At 36.4% G+C, this 23,524-nt stretch overlaps 1 protein-coding gene across 2 annotated transcripts in view; it reads left to right on the top strand.

The window, feature by feature from the left end:
- Nucleotides 1–1,386: 1,386 nt before the first annotated feature.
- Nucleotides 1,387–23,524, top strand: part of dag1 (dystroglycan 1) — a 44,202-nt gene continuing 22,064 nt past the window's right edge. Inside the window, exon 1 of one of the 2 annotated variants that reach the window (XM_079807894.1) lies at nucleotides 1,387–1,887. The gene's annotated coding sequence lies outside the window, so the exon portion shown is untranslated. Of the gene's footprint in view, nucleotides 1,888–2,934; nucleotides 3,102–23,524 lie in introns of those variants that run through there. The other variant, XM_079807893.1, reaches the window with a different exon arrangement.

The raw sequence follows: 23,524 nt of genomic DNA, 5'->3' as shown, positions 1-23,524 counted from the left end.
TTTATTGATCTGTGATAGCCACCCCAGGTTGTCTCTGAGATGGCCTCCTTTATATCCAGAAATTGCTGGATATTGATTGCAGAATGAGAAACTGTGGAGATGTTGATAATCGTATCCTCTGTGGAAAAAAAACAGAGAAACACCAGGGACCAAAGGTCTCCAAGTTTCCCTTCAAATCTGGGTAGTCGCCGTCCAATTCAAATGTTGGCTGATACACTAAAAATGGCTCTAGCGACAAGGTGTGCTGCTGATGGTATCTTACCTGGTGTTGAGACAAACAGTTGTGCACGACTATACATCTCTGTGTCTAAGGGGATTATATGACCTGTTTGAGACATACAGGGGCCCGTAGACCTCATGAGGAATGAGAAACCTTATCTTACTCCATCCTGCTAAGACAAAGTCAGGGGAAAAGTAGGTTAAGCCTTAACATGCATGGGATAAGAAAGTGTGAAAACAATATAGAAACAAAATATCAATATATATATATTATCTGTTCATAATAATTGTATTAATATACTATGTTAAAGGGTTTATTAACACAAAATATATACAAAAAATAAAATGTGTGTGTATATATATATATATATATATATATATATATATATATATATATATATATATATATATATATATATATATATATATATATATATATATATAGTATAAATTAAAAAGTTTAACATAAAATAACAACAACAACAATAATGACATTTAACACAATAATAATGTTTGTATTTATATTATATATTAAAATGTAAAACGTTATTACCGGTATACAATATAAGTATTATGTTGCATAAGTATTTCAATAATAATACAAATAATAATAATAATAATAATAACAACATGCATATTAAGCATTTTTTTCCATGTAATATGTGCTAATGTTATTATTCAAAGTTGTATATATGCAAATGTTTTATATAATATCAAAAATGTCTAACATGTTATCATCATCATGTTTAATACATATTAAAATTGTATACATTATTATATATTTGCTGTTACCCAAATATTGCAATAATAATAATAAAGCATGATAAAAAGAAAGGATATGCTGATTTTTAAATAGTTTATATAATATAAGCAATATAACTTTTTATATAGCCTAACATGAAGTAGTACTTATAATAATAATTAGTTTTTTTTAAATAAATATTATATATAAACATAATTTATTAATGTATGCATAATCTATCTATCTATCTATCTATCTATCTATCTATCTATCTATCTATCTATCTATCTATCTATCTATCTATCTATCTATCTAGTGCTTTGTCAAATGAAGTCTCTGGACAGTAGCAAAGTGAGGTGGAGTCGTGTAAGGGGTGGAGTGTGAAGGTACATGCCTCCTCCTCCTCCTCCTGCTACTGCATCTGAAGGGGCAGAGATTCTTCAAAGCCCAGACAGACACTGAGTTACACAGCAAGTGCAGAGCAGCTCACACTCCGATAAAACACGCCGGGCAGACACCATTTCTTCAACAACCCTCTTCATCGAGGCGCGAGCCAGTCGGAACCCTCGACATGTGACCGCTCTTGACTATCGTTATGTACTTTCATTTTTATCTTTCTTTTTTTATTTGATTTTCTTCGTCATAAAGGCTAAAAACAGGACTTGTAATCAAGCGCTGCGCAGTCGTCCTGTGGATTTGCCAGGAATAATTCATCCTCATTTTCCAATTCTTTCTTGTAACGAATCGTATAGGCTAAGGGACGACTTGGAAAGGAGCAAGTGAATAAACAAGCAAAGGAAAACATTTCACTGACCTCCAGCAATAACCGGACCTTTGGTTTTAACAACAGCCTGTGTTATTCGCCATTGAAGAAGCGTTGACACGGATTTTACCACATTTGGAATCGAGTCTTTTCATTTGAAACGGTAAATATGGCTTGTTTTGTTGCTGTGTGGGAAGTGAATCATGATTCATTTCTATTTTAGACGTTTCTGGGATCGAGTGGACAGATCTGCTGGTCGAGTCTTAAAGATGAACAGTAAAAGTTTTTTAGCGGTACAAATCGGGTCTCGCATAATTATTTTCACTATAGGAAAGTTTTATATTTTTATTTTATTTTTATTCAGGCAATATAAAGTTACCTACGTTTTTCTGGAGAAGTTGAAAAAGCTGCAAGGTCAATAAATATTAAGTATTATACATCAATAAATATCAAGTGTTAAGAAATGTAAACAATAATTATATAAATATTTAATTTGTGTTGTATTATTCCAGCCGTAGATAAAAAACAAACACAAATAAAAACAGTTCTTAAAAAAGTTGAAAAGCAGATAACAAATAATTTAATAATTTAAAAAGAACTATGTAAAAATGTGTACCTTGAATGCAATGTAAGTCGCTTTGGATAAAAGCGTCTGCCAAATGCATAAATGTAAATGAAAATGTAATAACAGTAAAGACGTCTAATGAATAATTAAGTGAAGTTACTGTTTTGTATTTTTTTTTTCAGGCAGTATAAAGTTGCCTATGTTTTTGTGTTTTGGAGAAGTTGAAAAGCTGCACGGTGGATAAATAAATAAACATTAAGTATTATACATAAGCAAATTTAGTGTTAAGCCTTTTAAACAATAATTATATAAATATTTATTTTGTGTTTTATTATTTCAGCGGTAGAAAATAAGCCCCTACAAAAAAAACAACAACAGTTCTTAAAGAAGTTGAAAAGCAGATAGCAAATAATATATATTTTTAAAAAAAATTGTTAAAATAGTGCTAAATAAATAAAATAGCAAATGTATTTAATCCCGCAGCAAAAAAGGGAAGATGTGGACGGTAAAAAAAAAAAAGGAAAGAAAAAAAGTGTTTGCAAATTAACGTACCTATGGATCTGGGCTCGGCTGGTCGCGTCTCGTGCTTGCACAGTGATTTGTTCAATCGACGCATCCGACTCTGTGCTCGGCTGGTCGGGTCTTGAGTCTGGACAGTGAAAGTGTATGTGTGCAGATTGATTCGTGTAGATGGAGAGAGAAGAGGGGTAGAAGGGCGAGATTTCTTCTCCTCTTGCGCACGGATGCGTCTATAAGCTTGACATCAAGATATTATAATAGCTGCGATGTGACGCCGACCTATTCCCACCGAGGTAAGACATCGTGTAAAGTGCCTTTGAGGCAGTTGGACTGAATTATAGGTCATATTTTTAGGCTTGGCTGTGCTTGTGCTGCATAGAGACTGGCTCTCCTAATGCAAACCAAATGCAAACAGGTGTAAGACCCCCATGTACACCGCAAACGAGCGCCGACGCGACGCGATAAAGCAGAACGCTTGATATATAATCGAATGAGCTTCTTGGGTCTTTTAGTTTTTCGCGTCGCGTCGAACGCGTCACGTCGTGAGATGGGCTTTAACGCTTTTACGTTACAAAATAAGCGTTAAAGACCAACGGTTTTATCAGATTTGAATATTCAAATATGATTCGAATCAACGTCGCTTTTGTTCCTGTTTTTGCCGCCTCTAATAAACCCTAAATCGAGCTCAGTTTGGCTATAGTTGTGATATCCATCGTTTATGTTTATTTTTGGAGGTTTAGATGAAGGTCTCGGTCGATCGATTAATTAATCTATCAAGTTGGTTACCATTCGATATCAACGACCTGACTTTTGAATGCATGTGCCGAAAAGCGATAAAGGTAACTTAACTCGTTTCCGGTGTAACATCATTCTTATCACTCGCTATTATCATCTTCTGGTTATTTATTCCGCTTATTGCCATTTTAAACGACATTATTGGGTCGTTACAGATGTTATTGATTGCCAACAGATGATCAATAATGTCAGTCTAAGCAGAACAAATGTTTAAACCTGTAATGTAAAATATGGTGTAACCAAAATTAATTTCCGCGTTGAAATCTTTTTTTTTTTTTTTTCGGGTGCTTTTTCAGACTTTTAAAGATTGTATTTTGAAACACGATCTCATTTTTTTTTCTGTCCACACATCAGCTTTGGCTTTGACCTCTTGGTCTACGATGTAAATAAATAGTATTGTTGTTTCTGACATTGATTGTTGATGAAAGGGGTTTGCATTTGAGTTTAAATCAAATTGCGACTCCCCCATGGTTTTGTGAATTTGTTTTTGTCTCTTTATCCTCATATAGACATCACAAAGTAACCTCAGTGTGTAGCACTAATGAACCAGGAGGATTTTTTCCCCCCACTTATTGGCTTGTTTGGCTTTTTAGCATGTTCATCACGTCTGCCTCTCCATGGAGACGTTTTTAAACCTTTCAGCTGTGTGAGGGGTTTTTTCCCTTCTTGTCAAGGGACACCAAGACCTCCAGACATTTGGTTTCCACACTTTCCTTCGATATTTTACTTTTTCATCTTATGCTCCTCTGCGAACATGCAGTGCAGTCCAGTCGGTTTAAACTGAACACATAATTGACTCCCCAAACCAGTGCACAATTTCACCACTGCCTTATTTTGAAGAAAAAAACCTTAAACATAGTTCATATAATGTTGTGTCTGTGTTTACAATGATTTTAATCCAAAGGATCATGAACCTGTAGTATCAACTCTTGAATCGCACAGTTTTAAATATTGTTTTGGATGTAATTACTGATATTTACGACAATCAAAGCATGTCCTTTTTATTGGAACATTAATAATTCATGTCGGTAACACTTTATTTTAGGGTTCAATTCTCGCTATTAACTAGTTGCTTATTAGCATGGATATTGGCTGTTTATTAGTACTTATAAAGCACATATTAATGCCTTATTCTGCATGACCAAATTCTACATCATTACCCAATACCTAAACTTGAACGCTACAAAAACGTCCTTGTTTGAGACAAAAGTCTTAGTTAGCGAATATGTGACCCTGGACCACAAAACCAGTCATAAGTCGCACGGGTATATTTGTGGCAATTGCCAACATTGTATGCATACTTTTATGCCAGAAATCAGGATATTAAGTAAAGATCATGTTCCATGAAGATATTTTGTAAATGTATTACCATAAATATATATAAAAAATGTAGTATTAGTAGTAATATGCATTGTTAAGGACTTCATTTGGACAACTTTTAAGGCGATTTTCTCAATATTTAGATTTTTTTTATTTTTTTTTGCACCCTCAGATTCCAGATTTTCAAATAGTTGTATCTTGGCCGAATATTCAATTTCAAATGGACCCTTATGACTGGTTAACTAACCCTAACCCTAAACCAATCCCTAACCCTAATTGCAACTCTATAGTAAGTAGTTCAGGGGTTTTCAAACTGGAGTTCGGGGACCCCCAGGGGCCCACAAGGTCTGTTTAAAAAAAAAAAAAAAAAAAAAAAAAAAAATATATATATATATATATATATATAACAAGAATATTTAGATATAAATGAGTCAAGCAATACATTTGATCCAAATAAATATAAGTTATTTAAAAAAAAAAAAGAGTTATTTATTAATCTATTACATTACATTAAAAATGTGATTTAATATAAATAAAAAACATTTTTTTTATTAAAATGAAATGAATACATTACTACTACAGTGTGTAGAATATAATAATGTAACAAACTAATTTTAGCTTTATTATACAAATTTATCTGTGTATAAATTGGGTGTTTATAAAACACAGATGCCTTTATACATTTTAGGATGAGGTCCCTCGGACAGGGATGGTCATTTGGGGGTCTGTGGCATCTAAAAGATAGAAAACCCCTGATGTAGATAATTAATATTACTCAGTTACATTGCACTTAAATAAGTACTATGTCGCCTTAAAATAAAGTGTAACCCATTATATTTATGCTAAATTGTTGTGCTTTGTTTCTTCTTAAGTTGCTTTGTCTAATGTTAGTAATTTTACATCATAGCTAATAGTTTAAAATGTTATGCATTTTGAGAACAAATGGATGATGCATAAAGTTACTTTACCATTGAAAGGGTAGTATCAAATTTGAAAAATAAAAACACATTATGTACTGTACATGTATCCAGATTTTAGTTGAGTTCAGTCTGTCAAACCCAAATTTAAAACCAAAAACTCCCACGTTACTTTCTCCGTGTTAAGCCGTTTAGTCACTGAATATCTCACATGAACGAGGTTTAAAGTGAGTTGTTCTGGAATAAGGCCATATCTCTGCTTTGGCATGTAGTTGAGTCTATTTTCTGCAACCCCCTCATTCCTTCCCAAGGGAAAATCCAGTGAGTAAAGGGGGATAAAATTAGAGGACAGGTATAAGTTTCCCTTCCTGCCCTTTTTTCTTGTGCAACGGCACATCTACGTGTTGTGTTTCACGTTGCAAACGTCTTCTGTAAGTTTCAATTTCATATTCTTACTGCCGTTGAACTAGGAACCCTATTGAAAGTCTGTGGTGGGAGGCTAATTTAGTCCAATTTTTTTCCTCAGGTGCCCTTAATTTAATTGCGATTGCAGGTATTGCAATACCCTTTGGGCTGATCGTCTTGCAGAAGATGTTCTGGCCTGTTGTACTGTTGCACTTGTCAAGTGTTATTGATTCACTTGCCCCTGAGAAGAACTCTCTTGGCTCTGTAATTGCATGTTCATTTATGCCTTAATTTGTTTGAGCTAACCAGTCCACGGAGATTTTTATTCTTGGTGTACCTTGTAAAAACGTCCTTTTATGGTGCAATCCTTCTGGAGGAAAACGTTAGTAGAGGATGACGATATTGATTTAATTCCTGCACACGTGACTTCGTTGTTGGTGGGTTTTAAAAATAGACAAAGTATGAGGCTCTTCCCCCCCCCCAATGGCAGGTGCCTGAAAGTTTATAGTAGGGGATTGCTGGGTTGAGTCTGTGAAGTACCTATTTGGGCTTTGCACAAATCTCTCCGCACAAATAAAGCCTTAAACTTGGATTACGCCATACCGGTCGGTGCTGACCGTGAGGCGAGGCTGAGCGGAAAAGGTGCACCCATGAGAGAATTCCTTGTGTAAAGTCATGCGCCGGACCTCTCATAACTCCTGTGCTTTCGTCATCAGACACGTAATCTTGTAGGGTGATTGGATTTGAGATGACGCCGCAGCCCGAGTTGGTGGCTCGCTTCTCCTACCGCAAACATGTCTTTTTTTTTTTTCTTTTTTTTCGCACACACATACACATGCAGATCTCTTGTTTATTTTCCAGTAAGCTGCTTCAGTCTTTGGAGGCACTGTCTGCTGCAGTGTGCAATAGTTCACACTTCAATTGCAGCCTAACCTAGATTTCTGTAGCACTGCTTGTAAATAACCCTGGGGCTCTGTTCTGAGGGAGGGGGCTTTAAAGGCAGCGGGAAACGGCTCTAATGCAAGGCTGCGTACTATCGGTACTGTGATAAGACTTGCATCATCAGCAGAGGTGTGGAGCTGAGAAGAAGAAAGCTGAGAAATATCCGCGTTACTGCCTGGCACCGAGCAAATAGATTTTCCGTCTAATACTGTGCACTTCTATAATATGCAATAACATGCAGTCCCGCTGAGGAGATGTGCGTTTGCTTAATGAGTTAATGTTCTGCCACATTGCTTTGCCCATGTGGCCCGAGCTTAGTTTGCAATATCCTATAGTGTGCCGTAAACCTCAGAATTGACCAGTTCTTTCACTGAGGTTTAAAGTTGACAGGAAATCAAACTCGACTCTGTTTACATTCTTAATACATGTTCTTGGTCATATTGTCAACGATTTAGCGGTGCACGTTAATATCTTTCAGGTGATGTCAGTAAACCCTCATGTTTTTCAGTGCCCCCGTTCCAATCATTTGCCAATAATTTCTTCCGCTGAACACAAAGATTGGACCCCATTGGCTTTCATTGTGTAGATTTAAAAATAAAATACAAAAAAACTCACTGAAACATTTTTCAGAATACATCCTTTTGGGAAGTGTAAGTAATAGATTTGTACACATTCAGGGCTCGACATTAATCCTTTTCAATCGGTCATTCAGTTAAAAAATTGCTTGTCCAAAATATTTTGTCTGTTTTGTAAATATAATTTATTCTGAAGCAATATTCTCATTATTGTTCAGTCAGAGTTGACATATTAAATCTGTATGTTTATGATGTTTTGTTACCTTTTATAAAGGGCATTTTTCCATTTTCACTAATTGTTTTAAATGTGTGCTTCATCTTTTATGTTAAATTCTTTCATTTGATCAATATATTAAATTAGAATAATATGACATTAGGGCTGTTCACAATCAAATGAAAAATTACAATGGCATTAATATGCAAATAAGAAATGTTGGAAATGACTGATCATTTTAAACATGAAACTTAACCGCCAGTAGATGGCGGCAGGTGACAATCTTAATGAGTCATTGAGTCGTTCAAATAAAGCGATTCGTTCAAACGGCTGATTCATTCAAGGGCCCCTGCATGCACGTGTCCGTTAAGTCCACAAGACAGCAGGGTGTCCCATTTGTCATTTTAGGTCTCCAGAAGGGTGCTCGCGAGCGCTTCCTTTGAGGTCGATATTTGCCCTCGATGCGCACTTATGCCGAGCCCGCACTGGTGCGGGTTACGCAGCGGACTTCTTCCCGGCAGTCAAAGCAGCATTACGTCGTGAAAGTGCGGACTCAGAGGAAGACTGTGAGGGTTTTGGGTGTCATTTGGGACAGGGCCATAAATGAGGCAGTTGTTTATGAATAGGTCATTGAATCGTTGACTCAACTGATTCGTTAAAAAACGCTGAATCATTCTGTAATGAAATATGATTGAGTGTTGTTGCTGTGAGACGTGCTGGTTGTTCTGCTGTGATCTTTGTTTGGAACTATTTTCACTGCTGAAACAGAACAAATTTGACAAGACAATATTGTGTCTAAAATAAAATGTATGAGTGACTTGATTTTAACTGTTTATTGAACAATTGTGATGGTATTCAGGAAAACAACACTCTTGGTTGTGTGATGTTGCTTAACTGCATCACATGTTAAAAATATAAAAACTCCACACATGGAATATTAACCGCCGTATGCTAACTGAGTTTCTTTGTGTTTTGATTTCTTCTCGAGAGGCTGCGAGCCTCAACAGCGCGTCAGTAAAATAGTACGTACATTATTATCCACCATCAATCGCCAATTACACTAAATTAAATAAAATCAGAATCATTCTTGTTTTGGTGATTTCTTGGTTATTTTTTGGTATTGACATTATAATCAGCCTGCTTGTCCGTTTAGGCAAGTAAAACTTTCACTTGCCCCTTTCTCTCTTCAGCTCTTTATATTTTGTGCGCTAGTCAGCTCCCTGTCACGTGACAACAGAGCACAGTGAAAGGGAGAGATTGACGGCTAATATTATCCAACCTAATGTCTGCTTTAAAGTTAAGGGAGTGAAGATGAAGTTTAATTGGTTATGTGATACAATGGTGGATCAGCTCACATCGGGTGCATACTAGGGGTGGGAATCTTAAGGCACTTAACGATTCGATCCGATTCTGGGAGTAACGATCCGATTCCCAAAACGATTCTTAACATACATTTTTGGTAACTAATTATCCTGCTGTGCAAATACATGAACTTTACATTTTAACCAAAATTGGAGCTAATATGTGTTTTGTTTTTAGTTAGAATATCTGTTTGACAGTATTGCCATATTAAAAATTATGAAGATTTCTTTCAATACTTTTATTTTATTAAGTTATATTCAAGATTAACAAGCTCTAAAGAAACATAGTAAGCCATACAATTGCAAAGAACAAATCTTTAAAACATAGGCTAATGCAGAAGAAAAACAACTTTAACGCTCGCTGAGAAGCCAAATTCAGTGTGTGCGCATAACATCTCACATGAGAGAACCTGCCGAGCTGCAAAAGTCATGTTAGAGACATTTAACGAATCACTCACCAAAACGAAGTCTTTGTTCAGAATTTTTCATTCGTTTGAAACATTGTGCAGTAGTTCCGCAATATTCGTTAAGTCATTCCAAAAATTATGCCACAGATGTTGGTAGGTTTATGTCCCGGCCACCGCATCGGAGACATAGGAGTGTTATTAAGCATTAATGGCAAGGAAAGCGCCTTATAGCGTTTGTTGGAAATATGAACTTAATTTAGAAATGCTTTTGAAATTTAAAACTTTGCATTTAATTAGCAAAGTGAAGTGGGGAGGCAGCCGCAGCGAGCGCAGACACAGCGGCCAGAGAAACGGAGGAGCGACTGCTGTTAATCGTTTGAGCAAAACTGCGGAAAAACTGCATAAAACATGCGGGTGTTGAACCCTCTCACCGGGAAAAGTGTCCCCACGGGTGCGACGCCCCTGAGCAGGTCGTAGTTTGTCCATTTTATCTTAAATGAAGCCAATTCACCAGCATATGAACATTCGCATATCAACGTTTGGCAGGTGACCGCGCGCACGCTGAATTGAAGACAGAATCGATTCTGAATTTTTGGATAACGAATCGCGATGCATCGATGCATCGACCTTTTCTCCCACACCTAGTGCATACTATGCAGTAATTAACAAACGTTTTGTAGAGAGGTCGCACCTCAAGATTTATTTGCAACATTACTCCCAAATATATTTTGAGGTCGCAGAGATTACATTTCGGGCGCATATGCGACCAAAATGGCTGCAATTTTGAGCCTTGAACACTGTCCATGCCTTTTCAGCACTAGTTTTTCACTGCGTGTCTTTTTAGTTATTTTTTTTAACCAAAAGCGCTGGCTCAAGCTGTTAGTAAATCTGGCCCTTAGTTCGCAATACGTCATTTTATTTCACAAAATTTTATATATATATATATATATATATATATATATATATATATATATATATATATATATATATATATATATATATATATATATATATATATATATATATATATATATATATATATATATATATATATATATATATATATATATATATATATATATATATATATATATATATATATATATATATATATATATATATATATATATATATATATATATATATATATATATATATTTATATTTATATTTATATTTGTGATACTTATTTTTGCTGGAAAATAGGGATGTGACGGTGAGGAAATTTTCCCACCGGTTAATTGATGTGTGACAACACCGGTAATACCGGTATCACCGGCGGAGGCTTTTAAATCACTAATTCTATCTAACCGAAAGTAACATGCACACGACCGCTCTGAACTGAAAACGCGCCAGTGCGCGCACACCGTGAATGACAGCTCGTCTGTAAATGCGCGCTCTGTGAGGCCATGGGTGCGTCTCAATCAGTTCCCTAGTTCAGAATCAGTAGTCAGGGGCAGGGCACTGATCAAGCATTGATCAGTCTATGATTGAGATGCACGCCATGAATGCACACTGTTAGTTCGCCCGTAAAGCCTCGTTTATACTCGACGCGCCCGCACGAGCGCGAGGGTGCGCGCGGCAAAAATAAATGCGCGCAGTCAGCGTAGCGCGGAGGCTCGCACTGCGGAGCCAGGCGAAAGTAAACAATGCGCGCTCTGAGCGGCCGTGCACATTTTACTTTCGGTTTTTAATTAGCGCCAAATCGGCTGCGGGTTGCTTGAATTGTGGGTTCATTAGCCTATTATTTTTAATGAAAAACACAACAACAAAACAAATGACAAACTCCCTTAAATAGGCGCTTTTACGTTTCGCTTTGAAACCAAATCTTCCGCGATCATCTCAGTCAGCTCCTCACTCTTAAATCTGAGGAATGACTCCTGCCGCTGCCGAGACTCACGGTCGGATCCTGCTTTATTAAGCAGATACGTTCAGTTTTTATTTGTATTGTCTGTTCTCTAACTGAACTAAATTATTTTATTACTATAAAAAAAAAATCAAAAAGACGGTGGGCGGTGCCACGGTGGGCTAGTGATGTAACCGGTGTTGAGTCTGGACACCGGTAACACCGGCAACACCGACTATCGTAGCAAGCCTACTGGAAAACATAGGCAACATTTTAGATGATTTTGACGCGCTTGTTTGCATGTCATAAACGTTTATTTCTTTCATATAGGCCCATTGCTCAGATAGTTTTTGGGTCTACAAGCTCTACATATAATGTTATTCTGCAGAATTGCAATGGCAGGGTTCAGCTGTAAAATTCGTAATTGGCAAAACCAATATTAGCAACAACAGCTTTGCACTTGGTTTTTAAGAGAGAGGTTGGAGAGAGTGGGACAAAGTAAAAATAGTACTAGTAATAGTGTTGGGAAAGAAAAAAACATGTTTTCATGTAGCTGTAATGCTGTAGCACAACTCGGGTCAAGACTTTCTGTGGTGTCAGAGGCCTTTAGACTAAAGCTGCACTTTGACATTTTGGAGAAAAACAGCTTTGAGTACGTTGTGCGACCTTCTCCTCCGTGTACCTCGAACACAAAGCAGCGATTAAAAAATAGCAGCCTTTCATCGGCGGTTGACATGCCGAGTTCTTGTGGCGGCGAGCGCAACAGTGTTTTTCAGGTGGATTTCTATGGGCTCAATGGAGACATCCTGGCCTGTGGTCTCAGCAGAGGGAAAACAGGAAGGAAGATCTGTCTTACAGGGAAGACGGCGTGATTCACTAGCTCAGCATGCTGTAGAAACGCAAGTTTAATGTAGCATAGGATGTTAACGCGATGGCCTGGAGACTGAGACATGTTGTCAGCTCTGGATGGGAGAAACTGGGCAGATAAAGGCCATCTCACACAGACACACTTAAATTACCTGCTTACAAATGCAATAATATTGATTTTTAAAGATGTTGTTTACATATTACCATGTCTGATGTTGTGTCTGGCTGATCGATAACAGTTGGGGGTTGCGTTTAAGGATTTGAGAGGAAAATGAAACATTGGGACTGTTTAATGTTTGCAAGCACCAATTTGTGACCAGCAGCCTTTTGGATGAAGGGAAGGCTCTCTGTTTACCCCTACTGAGCCGCTGCTTTGAGTTGATCTTTGACTCCCACACAAATTGCCTGCTGTTTACCGAAGTGCGACTGTGTCTGTCGTGATCTTTGCGAGAATGCTTTAGGAGGGTAATTGTGGAGTTGTCTTGAGTGAGCTTAGAACTGCTACTACCTTTAGAACTACACCTAGACGGGAGGAAAACACTCACAGTTTGTTAACAGATTAGCGCGGTAAACCATAAAGAGCGAGGTTGGTTCTGGACTAGAGTGCCAGTTGTACTCAGGCCAGCTGCACATTCACAAGAGTGGTAGTCACGTGAACGCCTTAGGGCTTGAAACGTCTACTTGAAGTTAGTGATTTACAATGTGCTGTTTAAACAATGATATATTAACCATTTATGATTTAGCCAGGGTGTTTTTTTTTTCCGTCTTCTGCAACTTAATGCATTTGAAAGCTAATTTAAGTTGAAACATAAATCTAGGCCTTAGTTTAATGCATAATTGCTTCTGGTAATTGCTTCTGGTAATCTTGGTCATGTTGTCCTACTGTATATCTGCTTTGCTTCTCAACCATATACCTACTAAAGATCACAATATCTTATTTTAATTCACCCCCTCAAGATCTCTTTTATTCCTATGAAAAACCAGGAATCCGATGTTCTTGGAAAATGGTATATAAGTGAATCTACAAAGTTTGATTTCTAGACCTTAAACTTCATGGGCATTTTTAGAATGAATACATTTAGTTATGTAAAGCTCCCATTGCTCATTAAAGTCACTATGAGCTTGAAGACGTGACGTACTTACAGTATTGTGACGTATCTTCCAAGTGACATGGAATATTGAATGGGGAAAAAATAGAGGGTGTGGCTTATTTTCCAGCTGGGAATTAATTGGATCTAGAAAAGTGAGCGTTCCATTTAAATTTGTCAATGCTCTCAGCAGACTGACAGTCGGAAAGGATGTTCTACCAAGCCTGGGCTAGGTAAAAACTAACTAGGGCTGGGTAAAAAAATAAATAAAATAATAAAAATAATACAATTTAATCGATTTTCATGAGCCGATATCGATTCTTAAATCCCAAAATTAGATTAATCTATCCTGTTTTCAGTTGATGAATGAACAGAACTTTGTAGAGACCCTCCCATCCAAAAAAATAATAATTGCAATAATCTTTGTGCTTTGTTACTTTTGATATGAAACAAAGTATCAAATTTTAAATGGCATCCATTTTATTACGAAATGCAAAAAATAAATACCTTTTTTTTGTTAATAAATAAATACCATTAAATAGTTTTGCTGCTGTTTAATGTGGTGTTGCAGATTGTAGTAGCACCTCAGTTCAAGAGAAGCGGCAGCACGGGGCGCACGTGAACTGATCATCTCCGCTTTAATACCAGTTACAGTGTAATATAAACATGATTGAACCTCTGAAGGTATGTTAAAAGATGCATTACAACTTCTGTATTCTGTATCATGTCTCATGTAATCGCCTATCAGCGTTTCAACCGTTTCAATAATACAGCTTGGAAACAGTCACATGAGGTCATATTTACCTCCGAAAAAAACATATCCAGTGACCACAAACTCGTTAGTTGGCTAGACAAATGAAACATACAGATGAGCATTTTGATAAATATATGCACCACATTGCTTGTTCTTCAATATTAATGCATTTTTGAACAAATTTGTCAAGTTTTTTAACTGCCAGCATTTAAATGTTTATATTTCAAAAAACTAATTGGAGTAGAAATTATCTTGTAATTGTAAAGTTGGTATTATAAATAAAATAAAGGATTAAAGGTTAATTTTAGCCCTGAATATTACAGTAATGTAATAAACTGACACCCATGTATAGTTTACAGCATTAGTTGAGTAATTAGTTGAGGAACTTTGTAGAGCCCCACCCATCCCAAAAAAAAAAAACGTTTTATTACTACATTTTAAAAATAAATAGCTTACCGTTTTGCTGCTGTTTAATGTGGTGTGACAGATTGTAGTAGCACCTCAGCTCAAGAGACAGCTGTTAAAAGATACAGTACAACTTTCCAATATTTGCCATGTACTCTATCTGATACATATCCACAATAATCGATATTGAATCAAATCGAAAGCTTGTGAATGGAAGTCGAATAGAATGGTGAAATTTGTGTCGATGCCCAGCCCTAGTCATCAGAGAATGATGGCCATTCTAGAGGGGAAGTACATTTTCAGATTTTGATCAAAGATTACAAAGATGTTGTGTGTGCAAATCACTTGCACAGATGAAAAAAAATGTGTGTAAAAGAATATTTTTTTTACAAATCCTTAGCCAGTATTCCACAAATGACATAAGGCCTCCAAGTGTTGTTCTGGACCATGTGGGGCCTTGGAGTCAAAAAGGCTGAGAACGACTGTAATAGAGTGGAAACTCTTAGCCCACCGTTTTCAGTGGGTTGTCTTTATGACGTGCAAAAATAGCACCCTTTACCGCCCTCGTGCAGTCTTAACACTCTTTTAGCTGGGCCTGCTCTGAAATATTCCTCTATGGTCTTTCGCTTGTTATCGATCGCTGTTTTAACATTCATACGTCCTTAGTGTAGGTCATTTGCTCTTTCTTCTAGCGTTTGGAGACTATCTTCTCATTTACCTCCCTATTTATAATAAATGAATAAATCCTCAGTAGTAAATGCAAAAACAGACATTTCTAAGAGAAAAGCTTTTGTTATCTTCCCCGAGTCTCTGTCTTGTGCTTCCCTGCTTCCACCGCCAATTGAAATCAGTGTCGGCAATAAGCAAGGGGGTCTGATTAGAGTTTAAAATTCAGGGCATGTGCCAGGCCGTGCTCTGTCCACTCCTTGTGAATCTTAAATCCGTCAATTTAATTTTCCTTGAATGGCACTGGTGTGGAGGAGGGGGTGTCCTCATGCTGCACGACTTGTCAATTTGTGGAATAACGCTTTAAGGAATCGTACCGAGTGCCTAGTGGATTTTACTGTAAACCCACCTTCCCATGAATTTTAGAAGCTAAGCTGTCGGTTCTTTTGAGCATGCACCATTAAAAACGAATCATTTTAGAAATATTCACAAAGACAAGCATTGATATTAATGCAAATTATTATACCTAACCCTAAGTATTACACTTTGTGGTTGGGTCTTGTGCAGAGGCTAGGCTGTGCCATCACCAACTATTAGTTAGGCCTCATCTAACCCAGCAGTCCTTAAATCATTAAACAGCTTGGACAGCAAACATCACACTGGCTAGAGCGTGCTTTTCACACTAGCTTTGGTGTCAAGATCTTAGCCTCTGATAATGTATTCTCTAAAAAGACACATAGAGGTGGGGGAAATAGGCCAGACCAGGTGTGTTTGGCGCTGACAAACAATGTAACCTTCCAGCTGGTTCATAACTTCTTGTGCTGACCTAGTAAATACAGCAGGACTGCTGTGGAACCCAAGGAACGCATGAGTGTTATTTCTTACAGGTCAACACCACTGCGTGTCTTCACACTGCCTGGTGTCTGTGACGGACATTGTCCTTATTATTTGAGACCACCAGGCTCTTGAGTTATTTCATGTTGGTGGATGTAAGTGCTCCTTCACATTGTGTACACTAAAGCCAACAGATTTTGAACCCAGTACCTTCCATTTTGTATGTGTAGAGGGCCTGCCATTGCAAAGGGTGTATTCGCAGATTTTCAGTGAGTGTGTGGGAAGGTAGTTACCTTGACAAGGTAAGGCTGCTTCAGGAATGCTTGTTCGTGAAGTGAAAGTCAGTATTGCTTTGAGAGTATTATCTCGTTTATGAATTAAATGCAGAAAGTGGGTGGTTGGAACAGAACAAAGATGGGACCGAAATAATGATGTTCTGTAGCTCCATATGACAAAGATATAGATTTTTCTCATGCACTTTGAATTTTATGTATTTATTTAGTCAAGGATCTAGTTCAAGGTTTTTAGATTTCCAAACGTCAGTCATTGTTGAATATTTCTACCAACATACCACTTATGTTGGCTCTAGTTATTGAAGTCTTTTTAATTTGTCCTTTTGGTTACACAGCAGTTTTTTTTTCTTCTTCTTCTTTCTGTTGGTCCTGTTAGGCCATCTCAGGTCTCAGGTCATCAAAATTTTCACTAATTTGAATCCCTACTAGTTCATTTTAAATGGTTCTGCAGTGGAAAATTAATTTTTACAAAGTACAAATAGGCTATTCCGTCTAGGCCCTCAATTAATATTCAGTTATTAAAGCAGCATGAATAATTCTAAAAGAATTACTGCAAAAAAAGAAAAGAAATTGGCTTTAGATGGTGTATAGCTTGTTAATGTAATATTGCATATTACATTAACTATAACACTACATGTTCACTTAATACTTTTAATGGAAAACAATGGCATGCGGTACAAAGCATTACTGATTTATCATTTTCAGCAAATTCTAACTGAATCACAGGTCACAAATATGACAAATCCTTTGTTAGACTGCTAACATTGGCTTGGTGACATTTAAATCAGCACAATTTAACAATACATTGTCAAAATGGCAGAACTAGAATCCATAATTGTATTGAATATTTCAATACTTTAATATTTTGTTCCTAGGGGTATAACGGATCGTAGTTGATCCATGATCCATACTGACCATGCCAATTTTACATTTAATTATACAAAATCTGTACATAATTATACAAATATTTGTACTAATACAAATATTACTGTTAGACATTATTTTTCAACTTTGTTATATTGTTATATTTTTTTTACTGAATGTTCACTTGAATAATAATGTTTGAACTTTATTTAGTCTAGTTGTTGAGTTAGCATGTTTTGATGTTCTTGTTCATGAAATTACAGTGACTGTAGAATCTTAAAGTGGCCAAATATTTAACATTTGAGCTAAATGTTGGCCAATATTAAATGCAAATAAGATTTGAGCTGTAAAGTATAACAACAACAACAACAATCACCAGGCCGTTGGCACCCCTGCAGGCATGTATAATAAATATATATATATATATATATATACACACATACATATATACATACATATATACATACATATATACATACATACATATACATACATACATATACATATACATATATATATACATACATACATACATACATACATACATACATACATATACATATATATATACATATATATATACATATATATATATATATACATATATATATATATATATACATACATACATGCATGCATGCATGCATGCATGCATGCATGCATGCATGCATGCATGCATACATACATACATACATACATACATACATACATACATACATACATACATACATACATACATACATACATACATACATACATACATACATACATACATACATACATACATACATACATACATACATACATACATACATACATACATACATACATACATACATACATACATACATACAAATTAATTGTTTATATTAAGTATCTTACATTTATGTATTTTAAAAGTGTTGTTCAATAAAACCATATGATTACTTGCTTTTGATACTTTATTTTAACCAATTATTAATGCCTCATTATTATTGTCATTTTAAAGGCTATTGTTCGCTTGCGTCCATTTTTACTACCACAAAAAAATGTAACCGACTACTCGATTAATCGTCAAAAAACCCAACTAATTACTCGATTACAAATATAGTTGTTAGTGACAGCCCAATTAATGAACGAAGAGTCAGAAAGCGGTTTGAGCTGATTTCATTGAAGAAAAGTGATTTCAACATAGTGCCATCAATGTAATGAAGAAAAGTCATTTGGTACAGTGGATTAGTTATTTTATGCACATTTTTCATTTGAAACTACAACTCTCTTTAGGCATACAGCAAGAAGAATAGGATCACTGGTGGTCTGTCAATGATTATTATTCTTTTTTGCTCACATTTTGGCTTGTGTGTTTTTTGTAATATTTCAGTGTGTTTGATTTATTTGGCCAGAAAATGTTTTCCTGAGCAAAAATCTATGATATATTTGACTGCTGTAGTCTTCTCAAGTATGACCGATATAGGAAGATCTCTCGGCACAATGTTATCAGTGATTTGCCCTGTTTTGTGTCCGTATCCGCAGGGTACAGTTCCAGCCTTCATGGTTTCATAACAAACAGAAGATGTCTTTGAGACTTATTGTCTAAACCAAACCCACGTGTATCTCAGCATCTACGTTAAATACACAGTTGGGTTACTGATGCCTGCTGTGAGGTGTTTATTGACATAGACCATTGATCTAAGACACTTTGTGTTAAGTCAGTGGTTATGTCTCTCAGGCCATCTGTTGCCCCCGTGTTTTGGGTTAAGGGCACTACCTACTGCTTTTGCCACATTGAGTCAGTTTACTGTTTGGAAAAACGGTGGCTTTGATCAGTTCTTGCCACCAAAGTTGCAGCATGTAAAATATGGTTCCTTGTATTTCGCTGTATAGTCGTTTGTTCTGAACAAACATTGATCTTCTTTGAAGAGCTCTCCTTTGGTTGCATCTTACACACGCATATGCTAGAAAAACATGCACATTTCGGTTGTGTGGATAAGCAGGCACTTGTGGGGTAGGTTTATAGACTCAAAGAACAGAAATGCTGATTGTTATAGGCGCCGAATGCCATTGTTGGCCCCTTGCGAGTTGTTGTCCTTCATTTTCACACATTAGCAAAGTCCAGCACGCCTCCTCCCTCTATTCCTCACGTCTGCCATCCCGCCATCCCTCCTGCCCTCCCCGGCCAGCCATATCCGTGTGCTGAATGTGACAGTCCCATCATTGCACTGCTTCAGCCCAGCACCTTCAGACCTTGCAGCTCATTTACAGATATTGCAGATTCACTCCCTCCCTTTGCTGCCAAGTGGTGTTAAGGCCGGTGTGTGTGAAGGAGGGCCATCTGGCCGTCTTACGATTTCAGACATGATATTCTGAATCCTGAATGATATTTTCAATGCTGATAAATTCATAGGGCAGGATATGTGTGTGTTCTGGGGTTGCTTCTGCCAGAAATAAGGGCTGTATCATTCACAGTTTCTTATGTCCTTGAACAGGATTTTATTGCTGTATCTAATTTAACCCATCCCCCTGTCCCCCCTTTTTTTGGTCTGTTTAGATTATCACCATTTCTGTTCCATTAGGGTAGGTGATTTGCTTCTCCTACCTTGTGGTTCATCATTCACAGAGCAGTTTTATCAATTTTATGTTTTGGTGCTGATAAGGTTTTTTTGGTGCCTGGTGCTCTTTTGATTTGACCTTGTAGAAACTATTTATGTATGCGTGTTTGTTGTTTACAGCCTTCTCAATGATAAAAATATTTTAGCAACAATAACCTTTTGTCTGGTTGGCCAAAGACAATATGCCAGATATGCAATATGCTGCTTCAGTTTTAACTAAGGATGGGAATTTTCCCAAAATAATGTATTCGAATATTTGGGCTGTATTAGAATGAAAAATACGTTTTTTTTTGTTTGTTTTTTATTGATCAAATTTGTCACCATTTCTGATAGCAGAAATCTCGCTCTCACTCGGGGTACAGCGGTGCTTACCTGCACTCGTGAATGCAGTGATTAACAGCGGTCTTTCCTCATTCGCCTGGTGTTTGGATTTCGATTTACGTAACTCCTTTTTGTAAGATCAATTTAAATTTTCATCAAAGTAATTGCGAGGAAGACGACGCCATTATGTGATCAAATACAATCAACGTATTAATCCGCTCCTCAGCACCACCCAGTGGATTTAGTTATAACTGCAAGCTTTAGAGGGATTTATCATGGAATGGCTGCATTTACGGCCAGCAAAGCAACGTAGTAAAATTCAAATAGTATTTTTATTTTTCGAATATTAATCACAGATCGAATATTCGACTGTTCGTGCACACCCCTAGTTTTAAACAACAGGTTAACATTCCCATTGATTTTAAGCTCTGGCTGAAGCATGCTGACTGAAATTTATGTTAGTTAGGCTAGTAGTTCTTGCTGTGTAAAAATTGGAATCTAGAATTTCAATGGTATCTGGCTTAATGCGATTTATGAAAAAAAAGTCTGCATTTTTCCCCGACTTGTTGAATTAAGCGACGTGTGTTTAACTATCTAATTTTAGTTATTTGAAAGACTTTGTATTGTTTTAATAGTTTGATTGCCCACATTATTTTAATAGTTTGATTGCCCACATTATGTGTTTTGTCTTTCCTACAGACATATTATAGCTTTTTGATAAAGCTTCAATTGGTTTCCTTTGGAAATATGTTTCAAATTCACACTGAATGCATTTATGGATGTAAAGGATGTCTGTGTATACATTTTTTTTAAAATCGAAATCGCAATATTGAGAAAAAACGTGTCCATATACAGCCCTAGTCAACCTTATTTATGAAGGGTCACCACGAAAACGATAACTATTGTAATTAATTTGTGAAAAATTTAACCACTGGCCTGGTAGAGAAAATCCTTGGCGTTGAACCTTCAAAACATTTGAATAAAGTAATGGAAGATATTATTTATGATTTACTATTAATCGTCATACCTGAAAATAATAAGTAGGTTATTCAGAAAAAAAAGTTTCATTTAATCTGATAATTTAATTGATTTAAAAAATAATCATTACTTGCAGCCGTAAAAATCAGTCTTTTTTACCTTATCTAAAAATGTATTTACTCAAAGATGTCACATTACAGATATTGGAAAAAAGGTTAGCCTGTCATCATTGTATATCTGTATAAGTTTCCAAGAGAAGGAAATTAAATCAATCCTTGCAACCACGAATTATGCCAGGAATTGGGGGGCTGCCCTTCTAGCAGTTGGGTGTATCTCTTGAGTGTTTTTGGGTCAGGATGGTGTCCTGGTACATGTTAAGAGCCTGGGGGTTCCCAGCTGTCACTGGTATCCTTTACCAACTGGCCCCAATTGTCTATCTGCTCCAAGATTGTGTTTTTTTTTTAATTTACTGGTGGTCTGTAACAAGAATCTGATCCACCCCAAAAGAGCACCTGCCTGAGAACCAGCCCTTTTAGATCCCAGAGGACCCTCTATGGTTTACTCTTTTCTAGGTGGGAGTTCTGTGGTTAGTCTCTTAACCCTTAAAGACCTAGAACATTTTTGGGGTGCCTGACTTGCCTCTACTTTTCTTTGTTTTTCTCGCCCATTCTAGCAGTTAGCATTAAGTTCATATCATTTTAAACAGGAGAACATGAAGTTTCCATCTAGCTCATTTGAAGTCCCAATTTTACATTTATTTAGTCTGAGAATGGATTCAATTAATAGAATTTTAAGAAAAACGGCAGCAAAAATTTGTGTTTTTACTGTGAGCTCAAACAGAACTTCATGAAGTTTGGATTTTTTCCTTTAGGACGTTAGACTTGGTTGTTTTAGACATCCAGATGAAATTGTATATAGATGTAACAATCCCTCAGCAAGTTATAGCCATTTATTATAATATTATTGTAGGCGTTTTTGAGTGAAAACGGGTGTATTTTATTTACTGACTATGTAGATGTGTCCAAAAAAGTTCAGGGAGTAAAATGCATAGAAAGATTGTTATATAATAACAGAACACTGAAATGGTTCAAAAGACCAAACACTGACTACGTTTACATGGACAGCAGTAATCTAATTATTGACCTTATTCTGAATAAGACAATATTCTGATTAAGGTGTTTACATGAGTTGCTTTTAGAATATTCCGTTCATGTTCCCGTTTTACAATGGTAATGGTACGTCATTACGTCCCCATGCCACGCTACGCTGTCCGACGTTCAATCATTGTCTGTTAAAATCAATGGGCTCAGGCAACCTGCTGTAACTTTACCTGCGGGGGTCGCTGTTGGACAGTGTTACTTTATAAAAACGAGTGATTTGTATACTTTTTAAATATTTATTGTATATATATGTGTGTGTGTGTGTGTTGTTTTATTTTTGTAATAGTATATATTGAGTCTTTCAGTTTTTTTTAAGATACACTGCCCATCTTGCCTCCTTCTTGACAGTATACATTTCGAATAATAGCTTTGATTAATTATGAAAATTAAGGTTTCAAAATCGTGATTGTTTGGATTGTTTTTTTTTTTTTTCTGCCGTCGAGCCAAAGGTGTTTACTGAATGGCCATATGGCTCGCGAGCCTAGAGATCCCGACCGCTGTTGTAAGCAGACTATTATGAATCTGGGATTACAGATACAAAATTATTGTATTTTACTTTTACAATGAGCAGAATTATTACAACACAAAGAAAAAAATATAGAGGAGTTTCAGAATGAACAGTCAAGCAAGACACACCTAGAAAACACGTCATGGCAACGACATTTCAGACTGACAGATACGTAAAAGATAAACGGGACATTTGAGCGCTTTGTTACTGTTTTGTACGCGCGGTTATATTAATTATAGTTCAAATTCTGTTTTATTTGTCACAATATTATTGATGAATGTTGAGAGGGGCACTTTTGATAATTTTTTTAAAAGGGCAGGGACGAGCCCCCAAAGCCCTGCACTTGCCTGGTGTGTGTTTGTGTGTCTCATGTCACAAAATGCGGCGAAAACTCCTACACAGCATTAATAGTTAGATTAAGGTGTGTACATGTCTACAATGCAAGATAATGCGACTAAAATAGGCATACTCCACATGTCTTAATTCGATTTCCGGTTATGGCTTTAACCGGATTAAGGTAATTAGAAATCGTTGTTTACATGGTAGTTTATTAATCAGAGTATGGTCTTAATCAGATTAATATTGGAGTATTGTTGTCCATGTAAACGT

The sequence above is a fragment of the Gobio gobio genome (assembly GCF_949357685.1).
Source record: "Gobio gobio genome assembly, chromosome: 24".
Classification (NCBI taxonomy): domain Eukaryota; kingdom Metazoa; phylum Chordata; class Actinopteri; order Cypriniformes; family Gobionidae; genus Gobio; species Gobio gobio.
This window is presented reverse-complemented; position numbering and strand designations above follow the sequence as displayed.